Consider the following 27,152-nt stretch of genomic DNA (forward strand, 5'->3'; position numbering starts at 1 on the left):
TTTTTTTAAAAAATAGAATAGAAATAAGCTATTCATAGCTACCAATCTCTTCTCCACTTCTCCAAACAGTGTGCCTCTCTTCTAGTCCTGCATACTCCATGTCAGTATCTCCCATGTATTCTGTGGGACACAGAAAGACCAAGATACTTTTCAAGGAAAGAGTGCCATGGTCTTAAAAGGGAGAAATGCTGGGCCCTCCCTGGTGGCACAAATGGTTAGTCTGCAACACTGCAAACTAGCTGCAGCTACCTCAGTGAGAGTTTGATCCCCCGCCCTGCCCCAAAGGTGACCCACATGGCCCAGCAGACCTCTCCTGTCCCGCCCGCTGCTCCCCTCAGCAGTGTACTTCGATCATCTGCCTGTCCTGCTCCCCACTGTCTCTGGTGAAGCCTCTCACTACCCCTGCACCTCTGGCCTGTGCCCCAGTTCTGTATGCATAAATAAATAAATTAAAAAAAAAAGTTTGGGAAATGCTATCTATTATATTCTCCTTTGGGAGGATCACAACAAAGATATTAAAGGCTAAGAAAAGTTTTCACTGTCATACCTCTTTAGGAGAGAAATCTGGTAATATTTAACATGAAATTCAACATGTCTGGATCCTGTATCCCAACTCTATTCCTGGGTACGTATCAAATAGAAATCTTCTGTTGTCTAAGAAGATATGCTAAAGCTTTTATCAAATTTTAATGTATGGTGGCAAAGAGGTGTAGGTACCTAGGTGGAGCAATCAGAAACATCAAACTACACTGTAGCAAGGTGAACAAAGCTAGAAAAAAAAAAACTATTTTGACAAGTGAGATTTCTAGTAAAAATATCATTACTAAAAGAAATCTTGGCTGTTATGTATTGTTTGAATTATGTTTAAATGCGCAGTGGAGATTGATTTGTAATGACATTCATTAAATGAGAGAGTGAGTACATGGGGGAATAGGAGGGTGGGAAATCAACAATCTGTTAAAATAACAAACTTGAGATAACATTTTGCAGATTGAACACGTGCCTTTTATTTGATTCTCTCCCCAAAGTCTATTCAAATAACATGAAAAGAATAAAAAAATATATAAACCCCAATTTCAAGACAATAGAAAAGATCAGTCAAAGGAAGAAGGTGATAGAATTTTAAAAGAAAGAAAACAGAGGGTCAGATGTGACTTAATATCCCAGAGAAAGTAAAAAATTTTGAATCTGCATGGAGGTAAGACATCTAGAAGCAAATTCATATAAGGTAGGATACCCCAGAAAAGACCAGAAATTAGGGGGAAGCAGAACCTCTGAAGAACCAGCTAGGATCTGCGGGGAAACAGGAGAGTCACTGTAGGTAGGTATTACAAGGAATGGTGGGGTTCTGGACCCCCTCTTACCTTTAACCCTCCACACAACAAAAGACAGTGGTTGACTCTAGACAGTTTGAATCCAGGTTCTGGATTCTGGAATATCAGACAGTGAGAAAAACATCAACATCCAAACAAATAGGATTCTGGTTTAGGGTGTTGAAGAGGCAGTGGTGGAATATGGGAAATCTCTGTACCTTCAGCTCAGCTTTCTGTGAACATGAAAATGCTCCCAAAAGTTCAATCTTTATTTTAAAAAAATCAACCAATAGTTTAAAAAACACTACTAAGATAAATGCTCACTTGAAGATAAATGGCATTTTCACTTTAAAAAAGTAAAAGGAGGGCCCTCCCTGGTGGCACAGTGGATTAAAATGCAGCATTAAGAAGCTAAAGCCACTTCAGCATGAGTTCAATCCCCACCCCGGAGGTGACCCACGTGGCGCAGCAGGCCTCTCCTGACCTGCCCGCTGCTCCCCTCATCAATGTGTTTCAGTGATCCTCCTGTTCTGCTCCCCACTCTGTCTCTGGTGAATCCTCTCACCACACATGGACTTCTGGCCTGTACCCCAGTTCTGTATGAATAAACAAATCTTAAAAAAAAAAAAATCCAAAGGGCACTTGGCAGATAAAAAACTAGGTTTTATGGAAAGTCAGGATCTTTCTAAAGGTGCCCTGCTGGGGCCCTCTCTGGTGGCGCAAGGAGTTAAAGCTCAGCACTATGAAGCAATCTGCAACAACTGCAGCATGAATTCCATTCCCCACAGGGAGATGACCCACATAGTGACCTCTCCTGACCCACTTGCTGCTCCCCTCAGCAGTGTATTTCAGTGTCTGTCTGTTCTGCTCACCACTCTGTCTCTGGTGAATCCTCTTACCACTCCCCCCCCCACACACACCTCTAGCTAGTACCCCAGTTCTTGTATGCATAAATAAATAAAACTTTTTTTTTCTAAAGATGCTCTGATAAGTGGTCGCCCTGTCTGGCCTCTTCCCTCCTCCTGCCACCACAGCTGCCTGTGGGCATAATTGCAACTGTGAATCTGGAGCCACTTCACTGGTTCCTCTGGTTTGCTGTGGCCAGAGGGCAATACCTGGCTACTCAGGTGAACGCCTAAAAACAACTGGATAAGAAAGCAATTTCCAAACAGGAACTCATTTGCTAAACCAGTGCTTTCAAGCTGCTTTAGATTTTATTCTGCCATTTTTCACTTTCAGATGATATTTTGTTTCTTTGGAAAACTTTTAGTCTCCTGACCAGTAAAGAAATGACCTGGTCCCATTTCACCTCTCTACACTTCACCAACAAGTTAGAGTCATTGGATTCTGGAGTGAATGGAAACCACCTTAAAGCATCCTTAAATGGCACTATTCTATGAATGAGGAAAACCTGTGGTTAAGAAAGTTTAAATGGGGCCCTCTCTGTTAGCACATTGGGTTGGGATGCAGCAGTGCAAGCCAGCTATAGCTGCTTCAGTGCAAATTTGATCTCCAGCCCCAGAGGTGACCCACATGGCATGACAGACCTCTCCTGTCTCACCCACAGCTCCTCTCAGCAGTGTGCTTCATCAATCTGCCTGTTCTGCTCCCCACTCTGTCCCTGGTGAATCCTCTCACTGCCCCTGCACCTCTGGCAAGTACCCTAGCTCTATATGCATAAATAAATAAATCTCTAAAAAAAAAAAAAAAGAAAGAAAGTTTAAATAGCTATACCACCTCTCAGTCATTAAGGTAAACTTCTCTTGTAGGATCCTGTCTACATTGTATGTTTTATTAAGTCTTCATGCTTTAAAGATTTTAGTGTAGAGCTACAGAGTTTCCTCGGCTTCCAGCCGTCCAAATCTAGATGCAATTCCCACCCCAAAGTTGTCATTGTGCATCATTTTGCTTTGGGGGTTGGGGCTGCTAAACCAACAGAACCAGTCCAATTGACCGTGTGATTTGCTTATTATTCTACAGTTCATGCAACAATAAAAGCAACCAAAATACAATTTTTAAATGAGTCCTTGCATCCCAAGTCTTTGATGCTCAGTATTTCTTACTGTTTTAGGCAACACACTCCACTTTTGCACTGGAGCAGTTACTGACAAGAACAGATGGCAAAAGATTTAGAAGATGATCAATGGGCTCTCTGATTTGCCTCCGTCTCTAAAACACATCCTCTGTTCTCCATCTTCATTTGTCTCTCTCACACTTTCTCTTCTCCCTCTTCCCAATTTTTTTCTTGTCTTCTCTCTCACCCTCTCTTAGGTCTTTGCTCCCCTGGATCTTCGACTTTTCTAGTGACACAGGAAGTAGAGTATGTTTATGTGTGTTGTTTGAAAATTTAAAGTTTCTATTCTCCCCCGGAGGGTGTCAAAACCCTTCCTCCAGTACTAGCAAATGATGGTTTTCTGGGGCGCTGTCATCTCTCCAGGGGTCTTGCCTACCCCATGCCAAAACCATCATCCAACTTTAGAGTAAATGTGAGCTGGGCTGTGGATTTGAGGGGTACCTCTCTCTCTAGCTCATTTTGCTCATGAGGTTCCTCTGGGAAAACTGCTTCAAAGATTATCATCTCAGTAGGATGGCCTTATTGGCATGTCGGTTGACTTCACACATGTTCTTCTGTGGGAATTATCTGGGTATCCTGTAAAACCTCCATCACCTCTCATGTGATACATGAAACTAGCTTGACTGGCTCTGTGGCTGAACCTGGTAGACAGGAAAGATATCATCTGACTCAGACTCTGACCTTTCTATGGTGTTAAAAATGTTAATTACTTAACATTTGATTTTAAAATAACATACATAATTTAAACAGCCAAGTAACATTTAAGACTACATTGTCAAGAAGCTCCTACCCCAAGCTATAATCCCTGCTGTTCTATTTCTTAGGTGTCTTCCCAGAAATACTCCATGTGTAAACTCCTATGTGTATGTACACATACCTGGCAATTTAAATGGCAGCATATTTAATTATTCTTCTTTCTTTTCTACTTATTATATCTTACAAAAGATTTCCTTTCTGCATATACAGACATAACTGTGACATAACGTTCTATAGTACAGTCACACTGTTTTTTTAGGGTATGTGACAAAAACTTTATTAAGGTAGATAGTAGAGCCCAGTTTAGAAACACTCAGCTCTACTGAAGGGTAACTCCACAAAAGCAAAGCAGATTGATGGCTAGCTGGAGCTTTGAACAGGGGGAAATGAGTGGGGATTTTAGTCTAGAGTGATGAACATATTTTGAGACTAAATAGAGGTGGCAGTTACAGTTTGTGCGTGTATTAGATGTCTCTGACTTGTTGCTTTAACTGTTTAATTTCATGGTTTTTTTAACCAAAAGAAAAAAGAGAGAGAGAGAGAGAGAGAGAGAGAGAGTGAACAAAACACAAAAGTAATACAAAGCATGAGAAAATAGTTGCTAGAAGAGGAGGGGTGATTAAGTGCATCTTGGGAAAGTGGACCTGGGAAAATCAGTTTTGCCTGAGTGTTTGAGGTAAACCCAGCTGTTTGCAGGAATCCAAAGTTCCTCTTTGTTTTTCAATACAGCCTCCTCCACAGGGAGGCCAGTCTTCTCTCAGCAGAGTGGATCTTCATTTCAAGGTCAGACCTGAAGTCTGGGTTGTGTTTGCTGCAGTTGTTTGTTACTTGGATGTAGAGGCCTGGATAAAGGACTATTATCAAAGGACTGCGTGTTCCCTGCCTCATCACTGCTGGCCCGCCTGGCCTCCCTGGAGGCAACAAGTTTACCAGGCAGGAACAAAGTGGCCATTGTGTGAAGATGAAGCAATTAGAAAGTACATTTTTCTTTGGGGGTGAATTGCTGGCCCTGCAAGGCAGGAAGATTTCTTTCCATTTGCTAGAGTCCCTCATTTTGTGTGTGGGGGTCGTGGATAATTGCGTCACCCAGGTCTAGGCCGCATGTTGCAGAATTGGGAACGGCAGGTACTCTGAGCTTTTAAGTTTGAATTGTGTCTGGTGTTCAGGCCACATGCATTAGTAAAGCTTTCCAGGAAATCCCTGCAGGACTGATGGGGAGAATCAGATAGAACTTGAGGGAATATGTGTTACAGGGCAGGGAGGGGGCACACGTGAACCCCCAAATTTGCCTGCCCTAAATCGGTTCTGCCATCTGCCGCATCAAGACAAAACATATAAGACTTTAATGGAAAGGAACTTTAATACAATGAGTATACAACACAGAAGACAAAGAATAGAATTTCTAAATCAAACACGTGAAGTTACCCATCCCCTCATGGGTAAAAGTCAACCCAAAGAAATTAGTCCAAAGCAAGGCCTGAAAGCCCACCACAAGACTAAAGCACCTTCTGGCCAGGACCCATAGACAAGTCTGGAGGAAAAGAGCAAAATCAACATCAACATAAACAGTGCCAAGGGTCTCTCACCCACATCTCTTTCAACCAGTCCAGGGCCAAGAAATAAACACGGTTTCTTCACATGTCTCCCTTTGCTCCATGTGGCTTCCTCAGGTCTCCTTCTGGCTCTCCATCCTGCTTCCTTCCTCAGATTCCTTCTCTTCTCTTCTTTTCTCTGCTCAGCCCCACCCTCCTTCTGAGTAGGGCAGGGAACCTGGAACTTCCCCTTTTCCTGGGGACCCCCCTGTTACATATGGAGTCCTTCGAAGACTTCACTTTGTTGCTGTTAGCTTGATGGAATTTAAATGGGGTGCCCATCACTTGATGGGATTAGATGGGTGCCGATCCATTTTCTACCCTCAAAGCCCCTCTCTGCCATTTATTTCTGGCATTTCCTCCTTCATAAGGCTTCCACGCTGATGTCCCTTGAGCACACACCAGACCACTCCACTCTACTGCTTCCTGTTGCATCCCGTTGTTTCGTTCTCTCAGAGTCATAGTCGTCGTCGTCTTATTTTTTTTTTTAAGATTTTATTTATTTATGCATACAGAAATGGGTGCAGGCCAGAGATACAGGGGTGGCAAGAGGATTCACCAAAAACAGAGTGGGTTTCAGAACAGACAGATTGACAAAGTACACTGCTGAGGGAGCAGCCTGTGAGACAGGAGTCGTCTGCCTCACCATATGGATCACCCCTGGGGCGGGGATCCAACTCTGAAGTGGCCAAGGTTTGGCTTGGTTAGCGCTGCAACCCTCTGCACCACCAGGGAGGGCCCCACTCTCAGATTCTTCTGACACAAATTCAAAGTATGTTTGGAGGTTCTGTTTTGACTCGGCATTAGCTTGGTATTTTTCACATGCTGATTCAGTTAATTCATGTAATTACCACTCGAAATAGGTATTACTAAGTCCACTGTACAGAGAAGGAAATAGAGAGCTTGGAATCTGGCCAACGTGACAAGTGACAAACTGGTTAGTGTTGGGATAGTATTCAAACTCAAATTTTAATGTTCAATAAACTGATTGCTACTAGTCAATCAGTTTTTGGAAAATGTATTCCTCCTAGATGATACATGTATCAACAGAGTGACAACAGGGAGTTCTGTGATGGCAGTGGGAGGTATATAAAAAGATTGGAGGTAAGGCCCTCCCTGGTGGCTCAGTGGGTTGAAGCACAGCACTAGGAAGTTAGCCACAGCCCACAGCCCCTTCCGCACACGTTTAATCCCAGGCCAGGGAGGTGACCCACAGGGCACAGCAGACCTCTCCTATCTCCCTCACTGCTCCTCCCTCAGCAGTGTACTTCGTCAATCTGCCTTTTCTGCTCTCCTTCTGTCTCTGGTGAATCCTCTCACCCTGGCACCTCTGGCCTATACCCCAGTTCTGTATGCATAAATAAATAAATCTAAAAAAAAAAAAAGATGGGAGATAGTAAGGTAGTATAGGATATATTATTTATTTATGCATACAGAACTGGGGTACAGAGGTGCAGGGGTGGTGAGAGGATTCATCAGAGACATTGTAGGGAGCAGAACAGGCAGATCTACGAAGTACACTGCTGAGGGGAGCAGCGCGCAAGACAGGAGAGGTCTGCTGTGCCATGTGGATCATCTCTGGGACCAGAGATTGAACTGGCACTGAAGAGGCTGCAGCTAGCTTGCAGTGCTGTGTCCTAACCCATTGTGCCACCAGGGAGATCCTGATATATCTTTTAAAAGAGGTCTTTCTATAATCTCCAAACTACTACACTTGACTGCCTAGTCTACATTTACCAGAAGCACTGTTTAACAGCTTTGTTTAACAAGTAGTTTAATCCTCATGTTTATTCTTTGAATTGGCATATAGACAACTCTCAGTGAGCACAGATGCATTAAAAGCACTTCCTTCACCATTCCTGGCTTGTGTAGACTAGAGAGCTGAATCAGAGTAAGTCGCCCTGCAATCCCAGAGCAAGCTGAAATTTCTTCCCAACTCATTTCTAGTACTTTGTCTCTTGTAACGTCCCCAGGCCTTTACCCCTAACACAAGTTGCCCCTTCTTTTGTGTTGTCTCCTTTATCAGTCTAACATCTTGAGCTTGAAACCATGGCATAGTAATTGTATTGCTCAGTACTCTGGCAGTGGGAAAAGGAAGAAAGAGTGCAGGAAGAAAGGAATAAAAGTTTCCAGAAGGTTATCAATTTAATATAAGAAGACAAACCAATTAAATTAAATTAAATTTTAAAATAGGCAAAAGACTTGAATAATCATTTCTCTAAGCAAGATGTACTAACAGCTTACAAGCTCATGAAAAAGTGCTCAACATCATCAATCATATAAGAAACCCAAACGCTTCTGGAGCAGTAGCGTGGGCAAGCTTGGAAGATAACAGCAAATATTAGTGAGGACTTAGGGAAATCAGAACCTTCATACACAGCTGGTTGGGATGGACAATAGTGTGGCAATTTTGAAAAACAGTCTGACCATTCCTCCAGTGATTAAATATATATAGTGTAGTTACTTATAAAATTATAATATGACATAGGTACATTACCACAAGAAATTAAAATATGTGTTCCCATATAAATTTGCAAAAGAGTATTCAGAGCAGCATTAAGCAAATTATCCACAAGTTGAAAACAATCCATTGTCCATCAACCAATAAACAATAAAGAAAATGTGGTATCTCTTTCCAATAGAATATTATTTGACTATAAAAAGGAATGAAATACATATATATGTCATGACGTGGATGAAGCTTGGAAGCACAGTGCTCAGTGAAAGAAAGCCAGTCACAGAGAAGCACGTTTCATATGATTCTGTGATATAGGAAATGTCCAGAACAGGCAAATCTACAGGGACTGGAAGTGGAATTGGGGTGGCCGTGAAGCCGGGGGCAAGATGTGTTGGTTAACAGGCATGGGGCTACTTCTGAGTGATGAAGATGTTTTAAATTTGTGGTAAAAACTGCATATACCTATGACTATTCTAAAATCCACTTTTAAAATGCCTTCTAAGCACTTTATGTAATAAAGTACTATAATGATAAGTATTATAATGGTATTTAGTAGCCATTCTCAAGTTTTCTCAATATATAAGCCATTTAAATTTTGAACATCACACACACATATACACAAATGAAGAAAACTCTTATTACTTAGGAATTTAACGTCTTAACTTTGTACCTATAATAATCCAGACCCCTCACCCATATTTAGTGATGTGTTTACAGTATCTATCCTTGGCACATCTGGGAGCTTGCTGGACCTTCAAGAGAACAGTCTACTTTCTGCCTGACCCCAAAGGAACTGAAAGAACAGTGAGGCAAAATGAATTATTGCAAAGCAGAGGCTACCAAATCTAGTCCTGCCCAACCCACCCACCCAGGCATTCTCATGTGCTGTTGACTGTATGATCCAGAAAGGGAAAGGAATTCTGCCCTTGAGTTGGTACACCTTGGGGAAAGTTAATAGATGGAACATGGGTGGAATGATAGGGGAAACAGCATCAAATGTGTTGATCAAGTAAACTATGACGAGTTTGTACAAATGAAGACAGCAAAGCAAAGATATTGTATGGAATAGATGCAATTTCTTGGGTAAAACTGTTTACTTTTTATTTGTTTGTAACTTATCTGTAAAAGTTTTTCCTTACTGTCAAAAAAAAATGTGTATATGTGGTTGTTAGGACTTCATTTCTCCACAAGTTCTTCCTTTGTCTTAATACTTTATTTTACATTATATTTTAGAAAATTAATCAAGTAGTATGTTGCATGTGACTTACTCTAGAAGTATCTAAGTCCTTCTGCACCCCTAAACTTAGATGGGGTTGGTCAAATGAGGGAACATCTAGATCATTCCCTTTTAAAAATGTAGTTTTCTTTAGAACTGCTAGCATATTTTTGTAACTCTGCATGGATGATGAAATCAACAGCATATACTTAAAAGATGAGCTGTTGAAATGAATATATTGTCTGTGTACTTGACTCAATTTTTTTTGTGCTGCTCATCCAGCATTGCAAACATTTTCTTTATTGTTACTTGCTTTTTAACTCTGCATAGACAGTTGAAGAAAATCTGCTTTTGGAACAATTTGCTTGAATCCATTCCAAGCTGTATATTTATTTTCCAATTAAAAAAATACAATTTCGGGCCCTCCCTGGTGGCGCAGCTGGTTAAAGCACAGCACTAGGAAGCTAATGCCACTTACGCAAGAGTTCGATCCCCACCTGCCCAGGAAGTAACCACATGGTGTGGCAGACCTCTCCTGACCCGCCTGCTGCTCCCCTCAGCAGTGTATTTCATCCATCTGCCTATTCTGCTCCCCACTCTGTGTCTGGTGAATCCCACACCTCCGGCCTGTACCCCAACTCTGTATGCATAAATAAATCGATCTTTTTAAAAAATTACAATCCCACGTACCTAATGGTCTAGTTAATATTTATTCAGCTACTCAAAAGATAAATAGTGCCTTCTGGGGCAAAATGAATGGAACTTGAGGTGTTTGTGCTAAGTGAAATAAGTTAGAAAGTGAACGAGAACTTAGTACTGGATGGTTTTACTCATTTGTGGAATATCAGTAATCGAAGGAAGCAAAGCGAATCACAACAAAAATAATTCTTAGATTTTGTGTATACTATCTGGATACCAGAGGAGATGGGGGTGTTGAGGAGGGTTTGGGGAACAAAGATGTAGCACTGGAGCATTGGTGGAGGGTGAGTGAAGCTGTACTCCCAGAAGTATAGTTACATAAGTGACGTGCAAATCAATATAATTTGAGGAAAACCATTACAATCTCCCCAGATTATCTAGTTCTCATGATAGAAAGAACAGCTGTTCTATCAAAATAGCTTCTCCTTCCTCCCTGAGTAAAAATAAGATTGTACCCCAGCTATTTTCATCTGCATAAGTAATCATTTCCTCTCTCTGTTTATTAAAGAGGAGAGCTTTGTGTGTTTTCCAGCTATACTTGGCATTCGGAAAGAAGAATAACTGATTTCAGAGGGCTTAATTCAATTGGACTTAGTTGTTGGTCTTTTGTATGAGTTTTACCTTGAGTAGCTCTTAATGTTTGTTTTTGTTGTTGTTTTTTAAAGAGTGCAAACTGAGTTTTTGGCTGTTCTGGGAATCCCTCAATTCAGAAACCTGGATATTGTCTCAGGAGCTCATACAGATCTTTTCTCATCCTGCATTTGGGTCCCTCCAAGGGGAACACTGCTATAAGGGTATCAGCCCTTTTCCCTCTTGAGGGAGAAGCCAAGCAGTATGGGATGATGATTTTTTTTCTCTCAGAGAACACTCTTTCCAATATTTGCTCAAAATTCACATTCTAAACCATAAACCTCATTTTTTTTTCAGAAGTACTTTTAGAGACTTACCATAAAACTAGATACTTATCAAGCAGCCTTGAATATATTTCCTTGCCAATCTGCTCAGTGGATGATCTGTACTGTACTTTGCCAGGAGGAAATATCTAGACTAGATAATGCTATTTTGTTACTCACTGAACAGCACTTGTCCAGAAGAAAGAGTTCGGGAATATTCAGTGGATTAATCATTGAAAGACATATTTCCCTAAGTGTGCCACCTCATCGTTGGGTAAGATAACAAGGGGAGATGATTGTTTCCTGAAATCTGGAGAAATTTTTATTTACACTCCTGTCTCATTTTTAGACAATGGCAGATGGGCAAAGCCACCACAAAAAACAAAAAACAAACAAACAAAAAAAAAAAACTAGCCAAGGCTGTTGTAATAGATCATATAGCTGGGGAACCTAATACATTCATGTCACAGTTGCTTCTCTTTCCCTGACCCCTTTCTTCCTTGTCACGTGGGAAAATAAGGTGAGGATAAATGAGCCGAACGGTGCCAACAGATGCTGACAGAAGAAGATTCACAGACTTTGCTGTTGGGTCCCTGGTGGCTCAGCGTCCTTAGCTGGTTCCTTTAACAAGGTGAACTGAAACCAAGTTGAAAACCAAAAAGAAAATAAGGAGGAAATGTGGTCAAAACTATTTAATTTTCTGTTAGCACTAGTTGTCACTTTCAGTTCAGATTGACAGCTGGGCAGTAGAAGTGTTAAGTTATAATCATGGGAGTGTCATATGTGCTGGAAAAAACGAGTTCAAGCTGTGGAGGGAAATTCAGTGCTGCGGAGAAGGTAATTGTGCTGAAGCTGGTGCTTAAGGCAGGCACTGCCACAGGAAACTGAAATTCCAGCTTAGACATAATTCTCACTGATATTTTAAAATACTTAACAGGAAAATAAGAGCACTTTCCAACTATTTGGGAGAAGTAGCAAGTGCAGCCTGACCCTGTTATGTGGAAAGGTCTGGGTGACATTTGGTGATCGTTCCACTGTTTACTAGAGGGCAGGGTGCCAGCTGCATTCTGAGACCCTTAGTTTCATGAGGTCAGAGTTGCTAATTGAGCTTCATAGAGCTTCCCCTGTTTTGGATGGTTTTTCAACTATAAAAATCTAAGATATGGAAAATGTTGATACTAGTCTCACGTGTTGCTATAGGGGAAAGCCAACACCACAGAGCAAGCCATAGAGGAATTTCTTTTTTTTTTTTCCCCACTTTACAGTATTTAATTTATTAAGTAACATATATGTATATTAATTGACACAAATGAAAATTATATGCATTCATATTCCTTGTCAATGTTCTATTCTACTCTGACATCTCAGGAAACAATCAAAGGTATCATGCACATCTTGTCAGCTACTTTGCCATCACTGAAAATTTTTTTTTTATAATATAATAGTTTAGTTTTACATCATTTTGTGCCTTTTTCCATCTCAGTTGTAATCCCCGTGGGCTTCCCATCACCAAATAACCCATGTGCCATCACCAATCACCATAGTCCAGTGTACTTCCTTCCTCCCTTGCCACCCCACCCCCCGTTTTTGATCCCATTCCCCATTCCACCCCCGTAAAATGTCTCTGGTATATATAGTTGCTCATTATTGTTATTATTTCCTCCCCGGGTCCTTTATACACTATGGAGGTACTTTTAACCGGAGGTTAAAAATAAAATTATACTATGGTTACAGCTTTTCTCTTTGTACTGTAACAATACTGCAAGGTAATTATTGTGACCTTGTTACAAATGAAATAATTGAGTACCTTAGTCTCAGGTCTTAGAGTGAAAGACAAGGCTGGGATTTAGAGTTCTAGTGGCAAACTCTGTCTTTTTTCCATTCATTCTACTGCTCTGCTCAGGACTCGACCTACAAGCTTTAGGTCACATGGCAGATGACAGTTCCTGGCCCTCCCTCTGTCTGGTTTTACTGTCGGAATGTGGACAGGCTTGCTGTGGGCCATTTATAGGCCTGCCCACAGAAGGACATGTGACTTTACACTTGGTCTACCTAGCTTGAGACCAGAGATTGCACAGGAGGAGACTAGCTAGTTTCTTGAGCTCACTGCTTCATGGGAAAGCACCAAGAGCCACCCACTAAGGACAGCCCCCATGGATGTTTTACTAATGAGAAATTAATCTTTATTTAGCTAAGCGCCTGTGATTTTGAGATGTTTTATTTCATCAAGGATTGGGATGTTGGACTCCAAATTAATTTTTTCTGTGTTTAGCTTACAAATTAAAGGGCAGATGATTTTAGCCTTTAACAAAAAGAGGCAAAGTTGCTGTGTGAATAAGCATCCCCTGTAGTGTTGCCAGGCCTAGCAAATGAAAATATGAGATGCCCAATAGTATTTGAATTTCAGAAAAACAAAAATACCCTTTTTAGTGTAAGTGTGTCCTGTGCAATATTTGGGAAATACTTACACTAAAAAGTTACTTATTGTTTATGTACAATTCAAGCTTCACAGCATCTTACCATCTCATCATATAACATCCTCACTGTTGACTGTGCTCAGAAGGCTCCTTCTGTAACAGGGTGGAAAAAGGGAAGTTCCAGGTTCTCTGCCCCACCCAGAAGGAGGGTGGAGCTGAGCAGAGAAAAAGGAGAGAAGAAAAGGGAGAAGAAGGGAATGAAGCAGGATGGAGAAGGAGGAGGAGACCTAAGGAAGCCACATGGAGCAGCAAGCATGTGATGAAGAAACCGGGCTTGTTTCCTGACCCTGGACTGGTTAAGGCAGATGTGGGTGAGATACCTGTAGGGAGGTGACTATGGCAGTATTTATATTGATTTTGATTTTGCTCTTTTCCTCCCAGATTTGTCTGGCCATTTCTGACCCTTTTCCATGGGTCCCGGCCAGAAGGTGCTTTAGCCTTGTGGCAGCTTTCAGGCCTTGCTTTGGGCCAATCCCTTTTGGGTTGACTTTTGCCCACGAGGGGATGGTAACTTCACGTGTTTGATTTAGAAGTTATATTCTTTGTGTTCCGTATTGTATATTTACTGTATTAAAGTCCCTGTCCAAATGCCACTTCATGTATGAAGCTCTCACCTCACCTGCAGTCCTTCCTGTGTGGCTCCTGAGGGCCCTTGTCACAGTGTGCTTGCCAGAAAGGAATATGTCAGTCTCCTTCTTTCAGCTTTGAATGTTCAAGGGTAGAGGCTCTTCATCCCTCCCATCATCCATTCAACAAATACTTGCAGGGGCTTGTGCTAAGGCGAGCACAAAGCAGATGTGGACATTAATGTTGAAGATTTAACAATTTTGTAGAAAATTAGGCAGTGTTCAAATAACTGTGAATAATTAAAAGAAGAAATGTTATAAAGAGGTAGGAGAATTGGTCAAGGGAAGGCTTCTTTGGGGATGTCACATTCAAGGGTGAATTAAGAGTAAACCACACAACTCAAGAGGAGAAATTTCCAGGAAGATACTGAGATGGAAAACAATTTGGTCTGTTTGGGGAACTGAGAGAAGGCGGTGACATGAGAGCGTGGCCTGGGGAGAGGCTCTCCTGTGGCCGAGGCAGGGCTGGGGTGGCCCAAGCAGACTTGCAGGCAGTCACGCCACTCAGCTTTATCCCAGATGCAGGATATTAGAGTTGGGACATGTCCGTCACAGCCTTTTCGGGCTACTGTATGAGAATTATATGAAGGAAGTATGAAAGTGGAAGTAGTAAAACCAGTTACAAGATCACTTTGGTAGCTCGGGCAAGGGAAAGGTGGCTGAGTCTAAGTTTGAAAAGGGCTCACAAAATATCGCTGGTCCACCTGTTCTCCCAGAACTTATCACTTCCCATGAAGAGGCGGAGTCTATTTCCCTTCCCCTGGAAACTGGGTGAGATTTTTTGGGGGACAGTCTTGGCACTGCCTGAGGTCATTTTAAAGTGCACTGTGATGCAAGGCACCTGGGTGTCTTTGGGCCCAGCCGCTCACTTGCCTCTCTAGTTGCTAGCCTGTCACAGACCTCAGCTTCTGTCCTGAGAGGAGCTCACACTAGCCATTGTGGAGACAGCCCCGGAAGGAGCCCATGTGAAGAAAGAGGCCACCGAGAGCAGCAGGCATCATAGGGCAGACACAGCCATCCATGTGCTCATCTGAATTCTTTAGATGCAAATGGGAATATGTGAGCCTAAATCTTTAGCTTTTATCTGGATAAAATGGGTTGGCACTTGCGTGGTGGCAGTGGATGTGGGGAGAAGTGCATTTATGTACAGTTATACTGTACATAAAAGTGACAAAAAAAAAACCTTAAAAATAGGGGCTCTTCCTGGTGGAGCAATGGATTAAAGCACAGCACTATAAAGTACTCTGAAGCCACTGCAGCACAAGTTCGATCTCCAGCCAGGGAGCTGACCTACACGGTGTGGCAGACCTCTCCTGACCCACCTGTTGCTCCTCTCAGCTGTGTATTTCAGGCGATCTGCCTGTTCTGTTTCCCACTCTGTCTCTGGTGAATCCTCTCACCCCCCCCACACCTGTGGCCTGTACCCCAGTTCTTGTATGCATAAATAAATCTTTTTAAAAAACAGAAAAAAAAAGTGACAAGACATAGTCCTGGAAGGGACAGAAGACTTGACCCATTGACATTTTTTCCCAGCCCTTCCCCTTGATGTTCAGTTGCTAACCATGATGACTTCCATTCATCACTGACAGAGACAAACTGGCGCTCTTGTTATTACAAGGTTGCCTAAACTCACTGGGCACCTTCCTGTGCCAGCACTACACAGTGAATGCTTTTAACCCTCACAATAAGAACAGGAAGGACTTGCCATTGTTACCTCTGCTCAGCAGGAAAAGAGGGCAAGGAGTTTAAGTAACTGGCAGCAGGCCACGCAGCTGGGAAGTGGCCTGGCCTTGCATACCCATGCCACTTTATTTTTTTTTTTTTTAAAATCCAGAACGTGTTTATTAGGATGGTCTCGCCTTCATCTTAATTCAGGGTGTTTTTAGTGCTGCTTCCATCTGAAGGAGCACCGGTCTGTAAGCCTTGCTTCTTCTCCCGTAGGCTGGCAGAGGACAGTGGAGCAGCCAGCACACAATACTACTGTTTGTGCATGGCTAAAGACGGTGGTGATTTTATAGCATCCTGGGCATGTCCATGAGATAGGAGTTGGGGCTCTGCACCAGGCGCTTCTTGTATTTCCTCTTCTCCTCTTCTGGAGGGGGATGAAGGAGATCCTTTGCGAGAGGCATGTTCTCGTAGGGAGGTCATCACCTTGTGGCCACAGAGCCTGCTTTTCAGCTCAGCACTGTCCTCACAAATCACCTTTAAGCTCGCTTCGGACTTCAAAATCTATAAAGCTCTGCTATCCAGGACATTAAAATCTGAGGCTTAGGAGAAAGTGTATGTGGGGAGGGAACATAGAGTTGTGGGGACAGATGCTTGTACAGTCTGCAAGGCAGAGACCCTCTCTGCATCCCAACTTTAATCCTCTTCTAGGGATCACATGACTAAGTTGTGGCCGATGAGAGATGAGTGAAAAGGATAAGTGTGACTTCATTTTTTAAAATGATATATTCATTCATACAAGAACTGGAGCGTACAGGTCAGAGGTATGGGGTGGGGGGTGGTGAGAGATTCTCCAGAGACAGAGTGGGGAGCAGAACAGGCAGATCCATTGAAACACACTGCTGGGGAGAGCAGGAGTGGGTTGGGAGAGGTCCGCTGTGCCATGTGGGTCAGTTCCCTGGCCAAGGATGGAACTCATGCTACAGTGGCTGTGCCGATATCGCTTCATAGTGCTGCACTTTAACCACTTGGGCCACCAGGGAGGACCCAAACATGACTTCTTGAAGAAGGGTTGAGCCCCCCTCTTTCACGCTTTCCCTTTCTGCAAACTGGTGGACAATCTTGGACGCCATAGAAGAGGGTGCTGTTCACTACAGTGAACCACCAGGAGGAGCCTGGATCACCAACACCAACACTGGGGGTGTTCATAACTGACCTAATTCAACCTACTTTCCCTTTGCCCAGACCCCAACTAGGGAGAAATGAACTCGTGTTTATGCCACTGTTATATTGGGTCTTAGCTACAGAATTTATGTTCAAATACTGGCATCAAGGCAGGCATAAGTAGTGCTATGAAAGCTCTGAGTAGGAACAATAATGCATGAAAATACTATTCTTCCCCATGGCCTCTGCTGCATGGATGTGTCTGCCTGTCTCATTGTGTATATAAGGTTAGGAAAGTGGGTGTTTGGTTTTATTTTGGAAAAATATGGTATTCATTTGCAGCAGATGATCCATTTTCAATTGGTTTTGGAGTATGTTTTTTCTCTACTTACCTCCCTTACTGTGGAACTTTTGTTTTAACCTAATGTTAAATTATAAAGTTGAGTTAGCTGAGTCAGAATCAGCTGCAAGAGAGGGACCCGCATGGAGGAATGGATTTTGTTACTTTTATGTTCATTTGGTTGATTGTGGATTTTCAACTAAATGGGGAAAAATAAAGGCCATACATATCATGGGCTGGTTCAGATGAATACAAGAACTCTGAGAGTTGCTTTAGTTATCACACATTAATCGAAACATATGCACCACACCCATTCTCTATCTTCTTTTTTTCCCCTAAGATTTAATTTAGGCCTGCCGTGGTGGCACAACAGGTTAGGATGCAGCACTGCAAGCTGGCTACAACCACTTCAGTGCGAGTTTGAGCCCCTGCCCCGGAGGTGACCACATGGTGTGGCAGACCTCTCCTGACTTGTCCACTGCTCCTCTCAGCAGTGCACTTTGTCAATCTGCCTGCACTGCTCCCTACTCTGTCTCGTGAAGCCTCTCACAGCCCCTGCACCTCTGGCCTGTACCCCAGCTCTGTGTGAATAAATAAGTGAATCTTTAAAAAAAAAAAGATTTAATTTATGCATACATAACTGGGGTATAGTCCAGAGGTGCAGGGGCTGTGAGAGGCTTCACAAGACAGAGTAGGGAGCAGGACAGGCAGATTGATGAAGTACACTGCTGAGGGGAGCAATGGGCGGGTAGGAGAGATCTGCCAGGCCTTGTGGGTCACCTCCCTGGCTGGGGATTGAATTCATGCAAAACAGCTGCTGTGAGACCACCATGCTGAGCTTTAACCCATTGTGCCACCAGGGAGGGCCCCATCTGTCTTCTTAATGCCAGCATTTTAGTTAGCCTGCATATGTCAATAACTATTCAAAACAGTTGTTTCAATTTTTAAGGATCATATAGAATATTATTTCGGTAATGCTTTTTTTCCACTTGTTAACTGTATACCAAAAATTTTATCATTATTTGAAATTATATGTAGGAGCAATGGGCTCAATATAAAAAGGACTCTAACAAAGCAGTCAAACAAAATGACAGTCAAAAAATAATAATGCAAGCAATTGGTTTAATGAAAGCCCCCAACACTGACCTCTTTCTCTGTGTGAAGATCTTGGGCCGCACCTCATACACCAGAGGCTGCATTTATTTGCATGACTTTGGCTAATGGAATGGTACTGTTGTGCCATCACGGCAGGCCTAAATTAAATCTTAGGGGAAAAAAAGAAGATAGAGAATGGGTGTGGTGCATATGTTTCGATTAATGTGTGATAACTAAAGCAACTCTCAGAGTTCTTGTATTCATCATATACTGTCTAAACAAACCAAGAAAAAGCACTAGAGTCTTTCTTCTCTCTTGGATTTCTGCCACTGTCATGAAAATAAGCTTGGGTTAGCTGATGGAGGACGAAACAACATAATGCAGCATTGACTCCATCTAGCCAGGGATGTTCTATGCCAGCCAGCTTGGGTCCCCTGCCAGCAGACCACAGACCCATCTATCAGCAGAGTTCAGCAAGAAGCAGCAAAATCTAGATGACCTACAGACTCTAGAGAAATAATGAACAGCTCTTGTTTTCAATCACTGAGTTTTGGGACAGTTGTTACTAGGTAGCAGCTACCTGATACAGATAAAAATAGGAAAAAACGATATAAAGGCCAAAAACAAATATAGAGTTCTTCAATCTGATTATAATAAAAAAAAATGCAAACTTAAAATATGAGATACTGGATCACATTAGTAGAAATCAAGAGTATAATAGCAGGTAGCTTTGTTGATGATGTAGATAAATCAAGCACCTTTAGACACAGAAGGTTCTGGAAGGTATCCTGGCATACCAAGTGTGGGGAGGTGTGGCCCCCAAGGTCTCCCCCCACCTCCTTTCCTAGCAGAAGCAGGAAAGTTATATACTACATCCCCTGGGGTCTTCATAGCACTAGATTCTGGATGTGAGTTGGAGTCTGCTGATTGTTGGAGTTCACAGAGGAAACCACCCTGCCATTGTTTTTCCCACAGAAACTTCCTGGTTGTTCTAGTTTCCCTACTGGCAGAGGCAACAGGATTCCTGTCACTGAAAGGCAGCAACTGCTCCTGAGGCCAGTCTACAGGGTGACTGGAAGGCATGCAGCCCAGGGCTGTCGCTGAGAGGCCTCCACAGCACTGCACACCGGGGAGGACCTACGACAAGTTCTGTGCACCAGGGAGGATCTAAGACAAGTCTTGTCTCCTCCGGGTCTGTGGTCTGTGCGCCAGGGTGTGTGCTGCTCTCTGATACAGTGAGTAAGGAGAAGTAGCTTTTATGTCCACAAAAGGAACCAGTTTCCACAAATTATGCTACGTGGGAATGACAGAATGTTAAAAAGTGAGCTAGAGGGCCCTCCCTGGTGGCGCAGCGGGTTAAAGTACAGCACTGAGAAGCTAAAGCCACTTTCACATGAGTTCGATTCCCGCCTGCCCCGGAAGTGACCACATGGTGCAGCAGACCTCTCCTGACCCTCCTGCTGCTCCCCTCAGCAGTGTACTTTGTAGAGCTGCCTGTTCTGCTCCCTATTCTCCCTCTGGTGAAGCCTCTCACCACCCCTGAGCCTCTGGCCTGTAACCCAGTTCTGTATGAACAAATAAATAAATTTAAAAAAAAAAGTGAGCTAGATCAATAAGAACTAAAGAGAAGCAATGTCCAAGTGCATTGTTATGTTAAAATATTGCAGAATATTATAGGATTCTATTTGGAGTCAAACAGAGCTGTGTCTATACCTATACTCATCCCCTCTTTGGAAATGCCCTTCAGTGATTACTTTGGGTGAGTGAAGAGGCTGATAGATTTATTTGCACTCTTTGACTCATGTTTCACCATGAAAAGTACCATTTCTTTTATAATAAAAATATTAAAAATTAAACATCTCATTTTATAGCAATGTGCAAATACTGTGATTTTTTTGCCTTTTAAAAATAATATAATAGTTTATTTTTACATCATTTTGTGCCTTTTCCCATTCCAGTTGAAATCCCGCTGGGCTTCCTATCACACGTGTGCCATCACCATAGTCCAGTACACTTTCCCCCCACCCCCCCATTTTTGATCCCATTCACCACTCTACCCCTGTATACCCTCTGGTATATAGTTGTTCATTATTTTTATTTTTTCCTCCCCTTGGTCCTTTATGCTCATGCTATGAGTGAAACCATCTAGTATTTTTCTTTTTCTTTTGTGGCTTATTTCACTAAGCCTGGTCCCTTCCAGCTCCATCCATGTTACTGCAAAAAGCATGAGCTCCAAACACTATATTTTTTCATAAATTGAAGGTTTGGGGCAATCCTGCATTGAGGAAGTCAACTGGGGCCACACTTCCAGCAGCACACGTCAGTCACTTCATGTCTGTCACATTCATGTATATGTCTTTCAGATATAATTTTATCGCACACTTGGTAGGCTGCAATCTAGTGTATATACGACTTTTTTTTTTCCCTAAAGATTTATTTATTTGTGCATACAGAACTTGGGTACAGGCCAAAGGTGCAGGGGTGGTGAGAGGATTCACCAGAGACAGAGTGGGGAGCAGAACAGGCAGATAGATGAAGCACACTGCTGAGGGGAGCAGCGGGAGAGACAGGAGAGGTCTGCCGTGCCATGTGGGTCACATCTGGGACTGGGGATGGAACTTGCACTGGAGTGGCTTGGCTGGCTTACAGTGTTGTGTCCTAACCTGCTGTGCCATCAGGGAGGGCCAGATATGCCTTCCCCACCCCCTCCCCCAAGATTTATTTATGCTACAGAACTGGGGTACAGGCCAGAGGTGCAGGGGCAGTGAGAAGATTCACCGGAGACAGAGTAAGGAGAAGAACAGGCCGACTGACGTGAGGTACACTCCTGAGGGGAGCAGCAGGGGGGGTCAGGAGAGGTCTGCCGCGCCATGTGGGTCACCTCTGGGGCAGGCAAGGATTGAACTTCTGCGGAAGTGGCTTTAGCTTCTTAGTGCTATGCTTTAACCTGCTGTGCCACAAGGGTGGGGGCCCCAGATATGACTTTTAATGCACCAGGAAACCACATTTTTGTGTGATTCACTTTATAAAAATATTCACTTTATTGTGGTGGTCTGGGATTGAACCCATGTTATGTCTGAGGTGTGCCTGTGAAGTGCATGAATGTTACATCACAGATAAGCTTATCTCAAATCCATAAATAATTCCTGTATGTTGCAAACCCACCCAGGGGTGCCCAGAACGTTAAATTCGCTGGCTGCCCGCGGGCAACATTTGCTCCCTTCCCTAACATAGGAGACTAGAGACTCAAAAGAAACTGAAGCAGGAGCCTGGGGTCTGAAGTCAGAAGTTTATTTATTAGGACTGCCCATGGGTATATATAGGGTCTGTAGGTACAGGGAAAAACAGGAAATGTGCCTGGCGTAGGGGGTACGGTGTGTGCTTGTAGCGAACTGGGGCTTGTAGCTTTTGCCTGTAACAAAGTAGTGGGCTGCAGCTATTTGCAGGACAGAGTGCACTGTGCTCTGATGACTTGTTTGCTGGCCTTGCTGGGGAGTGTCCTCACCCATGCACAACCTTAGCCAGGGCAGACAGGTGCACTTGATGTCCTGCAGAGTTAGCCACACCTGTAGGTCAATATGAGGCAGGAAGGGTGCACAGCACTTCTAGGGGTTATAAGGTAAAGAATGATAATAAATTCTGCTGCCCTGCAGGGCTGCAGTTTGGAGCTTTTGATTAACTCCTAGAATAAATAATTGTAACACCAGGCAAGTTATAGGAGCATTGCTAGACTGCAGAGCAGAAATAGGGGATAATGACTTTTCACTGTGACTGTGGAAGAGGTTAGTCAGCTCTGTGGCATCCGGTGAAGACTGATACCCAAAGCTCATTTGCATTCACTGCTCCAGCAGACAATAGGATCCGTTGATGAGCTAGATCCAAAATTTTAAAAGTTCATGTCGTTCGTTTATTGTCGCTTTGTACCTGAGTGACTTTGCTGCCAAGTCTTGAGTAAAGTTCCTAACAACTCTACGAGGTAGTGTTGTTATTGTGCCATTTTATGGATGAAGAAATGGAAGCTCAGAGTTAAGGAATGCAAACTCTGGGGCTACATTCCTGGATCTGGATCTATGACTCTAGATGTCTTAACATCTGTGAATTATTGGAAAGGGAGAAGGGGGTCTCTCTGTTGGGAGGTGGGATCCTAAGGTCAGGTTGATATTGGATAACAATAACTTAGGCTTGGGGGCATATACCCTGCACTGGTTGTGTGGAATAATCCTTTTGCTTGACTCTTGATGAAATCTAACTTCCTACCTACTCCGCATATTAGCAGCTGACCACAAAGCTGACTCTGTGCCAGCAAGATCCATGTCAGCATCCTCCACAGTCTCTCCCCTCACTGACTCCCCACATCTACTGGTTTAGCAGCTCCATGTGTCAATAGCCATATTCTTCTATAAGCCCCTAGGTGAGCCCAAGAATCACTGTCCGGTTCACTCACTCCTATTCTGCTGTGTGATTCTTTCATACGCTCGCTCGCCTTTGGTGATACCACCTGGCACTGAAGACTGTGAACTTGAGATCTTGGGCCTGAACATCAGCTCCATCCCCCTGTCTACTGGACTCCCACCAGATGTTGAGTGGGCAGTACACATGCAACAGATACCCAAAGCGAACTCCTGAACTTCCTCCCCAGCCTGTTCCACCCCCAGCTTCCTGGCCCAGTAAATGACAGCTCTACCTTGGGCCCAAAGATTTGACTCTATTCTCTCAGTTCTTGTATCTAATTCTTCAGCAAATGCTTTTGTCTGAAGCAAGCAATAACCTTCTCATCCCTATGCTCTGCCATCCCTGTCCAAGCTATATCCTGCCTCACATAAACGACTGCATTGCCTTCTCATTAGTGTCTTTGCTTCTACCCAAAAATTCAGAACAATCCAATTAAAAGCTAGGTCAGATTTAATCTTGCCTCTGCTCAAAACCATCAAATGGCTTCCTCTTCTTACCCAGAGTAAAATAGCACAAAACAGCTTGTATGACCCGGCTCCCCATCTTGTTCCTTGCTTACTCATTTCTGGCCACATTGGCTGCCTTCCCTTCCTCCAGCGTGCACACACATCCTCCTCCGTGCTTCAGTCATCCACCCTTGCCCTTCTTGGGCACAGCTCTTTGCTCAGAAGTCCCCTCGTCCCCACCCGGCTCTGATACTTCCTGCCCCCTTCCCTGCTCTTCTTTCTCCACAGCACTTAACACCATCTCATATCTTATATATGTGACTAGTTTGGAGCTTATATTCTGTTTCCCTCAACTGAATTGAGTTCAATTTTTAGCTAGGATGTTCTAGGCTGACACATAGTAGGTGCTGAATGAACGAACAAGGATTACCTCATTTAATCCTTGTGGTAGGATCCTCTGTGATAGTAATGGCACTTGTCTTTTAGAACTTAGGGTCCTTCCTGATGGCGCAACTGGTAAAAGCTATGTGAAGCCACTGCAGAGTTTGATCCCCAGCCAGGGAGGTGACCCACATGGTGCGGCAGACCTCTTCTGCCTGCTGCTCCCCTCAGCAGTGTGTTCTCGTCAATCTGCCTGTTCTGCTCTCCACTCTGTTTGTTTCTGGTGAACACTCTCATCTCCTGTACCTCTGGCCTGTACTCTAGTTCTTGTATGCATAAATAAATAAATCTTTTTTAAAAACCTTGAAAAAAAAGAACTTAGAGATATTAAAATAAATCTACAGTGAGGAAGTACGAAGCTTTGGAAGTCTGATTCACATCTATTCTGATAGACAAGCTCTACTGCCTCTCTCTGTGAAAATACCTGCAACAACACCCTCCCTGGAGGCGCAGCAGGTGAACACAGCACTAAGAAGATAAAACCACTTCAGCTCAAGTTCGATCCCCAGCTCCCAAGGTGACCCATGCGGTGTGGCAGATCTTGCCTGATCCGCCCCCTGCTCCTCTCAGCAGTGTACATTGTCAGTCAGCCTGTTCTGCTCCCCACTTTGTCCTCTGGTGAGTCCTCTCACCGCCCCTGCACCTTTGGCCTGTACCCCAGCTCTGTATGCATAAATAAATAAATCTTTAGAAAATATATCTGCGGGCCCCCTGGTGGCACAGCAGGTTAGGACATAGCACTGCAAGCTGGCGGCTGCCACTTTAGTGCGAGTTCAATCCCCAGCCCCGGAGGTGGCCCACATGTGCAGACCTCTCCTGACCTGCCCGCTGCTCCCCTCAGCAGTGTACTTCGTCAGTCTGCCTGTTCCGCTCTCCACTCTGTCTCTGGTGAAGACTTTCACCGCCCCTGCACCTCTGGCTTGTACCCCAGTTCTGTATGAATAAATAAATTTTTAAAAAATATATCTGAAACAGTAAAGTCCTACACAGAGCTGATTGCCAAGCTCTATTTTCTTTTTAAAATTCATTTAGTTAGGCATACAGAACTGAGGTGCAGGCCAGAGGTGCAGGGGTGGTGAAAGGATTCACTAGAGAGAAAGTGGGGAACAGAATAGGCAGACTGACAAAGTATACTGCTGAGGGGAGCAGCAGGTGAGACAGGAGAGGTCTGCCGCACCATGTAGGTCACTTCCCAGCCTGGATTGAACTGCTGAAGTGGCTGTGCTTACCTGCAGTGCTGCGTTTGCTGCGCTTTAATCCATTGTGCCATGAGGGAGGGCCTGAAATGCTGTATTTTCAGTGTTGTTGCATATGTCCCCGGCACGACTCTCACCCTGAGCCTTTAAACACCATGAAGGAAGAGATTTAGCTACCCGATGAGTTTGGGGAAGGGGCATGCTGGCTGGAATGGCTACACCCATGCTTAGAGGGATGTGTTTAGGCCAGAAAATGCTTGTGATGGGAAGCTGACAAACATTAATTATTCCCTGGGCTTTTCTCAGGAATGTCTGGGCCTGCCCTTATTATGAAGCTGATTGCCCTTCTCAGTAATGGTGAAAGGAGTTAAGACTAGAAAAGCCTTATGATAAGGCCTTGTCATGCAGGTTAAGCAAATCTTTTCTGACCACAGCTGCTGGCCAGAGGCCAGACCTCAGCTCACAGCCACCTCCTTTTTTAAAAACTAAAAATCATATCACCCTTTGATTGGGTTTTGACCTTCTCCACATCCGTGCTGGCTTGTGAAAGCAGTTTTTTAAAGTCTGAAGATGATCAGTTGTTAACACTGTTGCTTCTTGCGGAGAATATGACATGATGTTCCACCAGCCTCCACCTTGTAGACTGAGATACTGAATGCAGTGCAGGCATGGGCTGCGGCTGGAGCTTTTCTCCTCATCTTTGGACCTGTGTTTCTTAGCCTTTCATAGGATCTGCCCTATCAATGAGCCCTTGGCTCTCTGGTTTAATTTTCTCCCCAGACTAGACCCATCTCCACCTCTGTGAACACTCTGTGGTCTCACTCTAAATCTACAAATGCAGGGTCGGTGAGAGGCTTCACTGGAGACAGAGTGGGGAGCAGAACAGGCAGACTGACGAGGTACACTGCTGAGGGGAGTAACAGGCAGGTCAGGAGAGGGCTGCCACGCCATGTGGTCACCTCCAGGGCAGGCGGGGATTGAACTCATGTGGAAGTGGCTTAAGCTTCTTTGTGCTGTACTTTTAACCCACTGCGCCACCAGGGAGGACTGCCACCCCCTTTTTAATAAAAAGATTTATGCATACAAGAACTGGGGTAGAGGCCAGAGATGGGGGGCAATGAGAGGATTCACAAGAGACAGAGTCGGGATCAGAACAGGCAGATCTACTGAAAATACACTGCTGAGGGAAGCAGTGGGTGGGTCAGGAGAGGTCTGCTACACTATGTGGGTCACCTCCCTGGCTGGGGATCAAACTTGTGCTGAGGTCACTGCAGACAGCCTCATCTCGCTGCACTTTAACCCATTCCACCAATAGGGAAGGTCTAAACTTTTTTTTTTCTAAATGCTCATGCCCTTACCTTTGATTTTATTCAAATCTGACAAAGCTTTACTGATACACCTTACCTACAACTTATCTTTAAAAACAAAACAAAACCCCCCACCGACATGACAACCTAAGAACATAAATATGGATCATAATACAATGGACAGCTAGTAGCCCTTTAAAAAAAGTTCACCACACCAAGTTTTGAAGAGCATGAGGTATGCTTGTGGTATAGTCAGGAAAAAATATTGTATCTACAGCATAATCTCAATTATATACATTTAAAAAGACAAGAAGGAAATAAAACTATTTCTCGCTGGTGAAATGATAGGTTATTTTTGCTTGTTCTTTTTGATTTCTAATTTTACAATAAATCTAAAGGATTCTGGGAGAATAAAGGCAACTTCTCTGTTCTGCCACCTGCTGGAGAGTTCTGGTGGCATCTCAATCCACCTAATCCAGTGTCTATTTCTTTTCTGAGTTCCCTTCACATAGTAATTTTTTTTTGGTGGTGGTGGTGGTTTGGAGCCTCATAATTCCTTTTCAGCCTGGTAATCCCCTTTTCATTACTGTTTTGCAAACACTTTCTTGTATGAATTTTTTCTTTTTTGGTAATGTAGGTTAGGTCTTACTTATTTCAGATGCATGTAGCTCGTATCTATTTGTATCTATCCTATGATTTCAGCCCTGATCATGCACAGTCACTGTGGGTCATATCTGCTTTCAGGACTAACACAAAGCCCTGTGCAAGAGGGTCTTGGAAAGGCCCTGGAAATCCTGGTGAATATGTAGCTATGATCTCTGGAAGGGGAAGCAGCCCCAGTGAGCAGTCAATGCCCTTGGTTAAATTTGTAAGAACTGCCAACCAGCTAGGTGGAGGATGGAGGACAAAATCAGGAGCAGGGAGAACAGTCCAAGGCTGTTG

The 27,152-nt window shown here is 43.6% G+C and overlaps 1 pseudogene across 1 annotated transcript; it reads right to left on the reverse strand.

Moving 5' to 3' along the window:
• Window positions 1-15,932: 15,932 nt before the first annotated feature.
• Window positions 15,933-16,250, reverse strand: LOC101637872 (annotated as a pseudogene). Its single transcript, XR_193552.2, has one exon. The product of XR_193552.2 is annotated as a 40S ribosomal protein S27-like (transcript).
• Between the last annotated feature and the right edge of the window lie 10,902 nt (window positions 16,251-27,152).

This window comes from Condylura cristata, unplaced genomic scaffold (genome assembly GCF_000260355.1).
Source record: "Condylura cristata isolate star-nosed mole 26May11 unplaced genomic scaffold, ConCri1.0 scaffold00030, whole genome shotgun sequence".
Taxonomy (NCBI): Eukaryota; Metazoa; Chordata; class Mammalia; order Eulipotyphla; family Talpidae; genus Condylura; species Condylura cristata.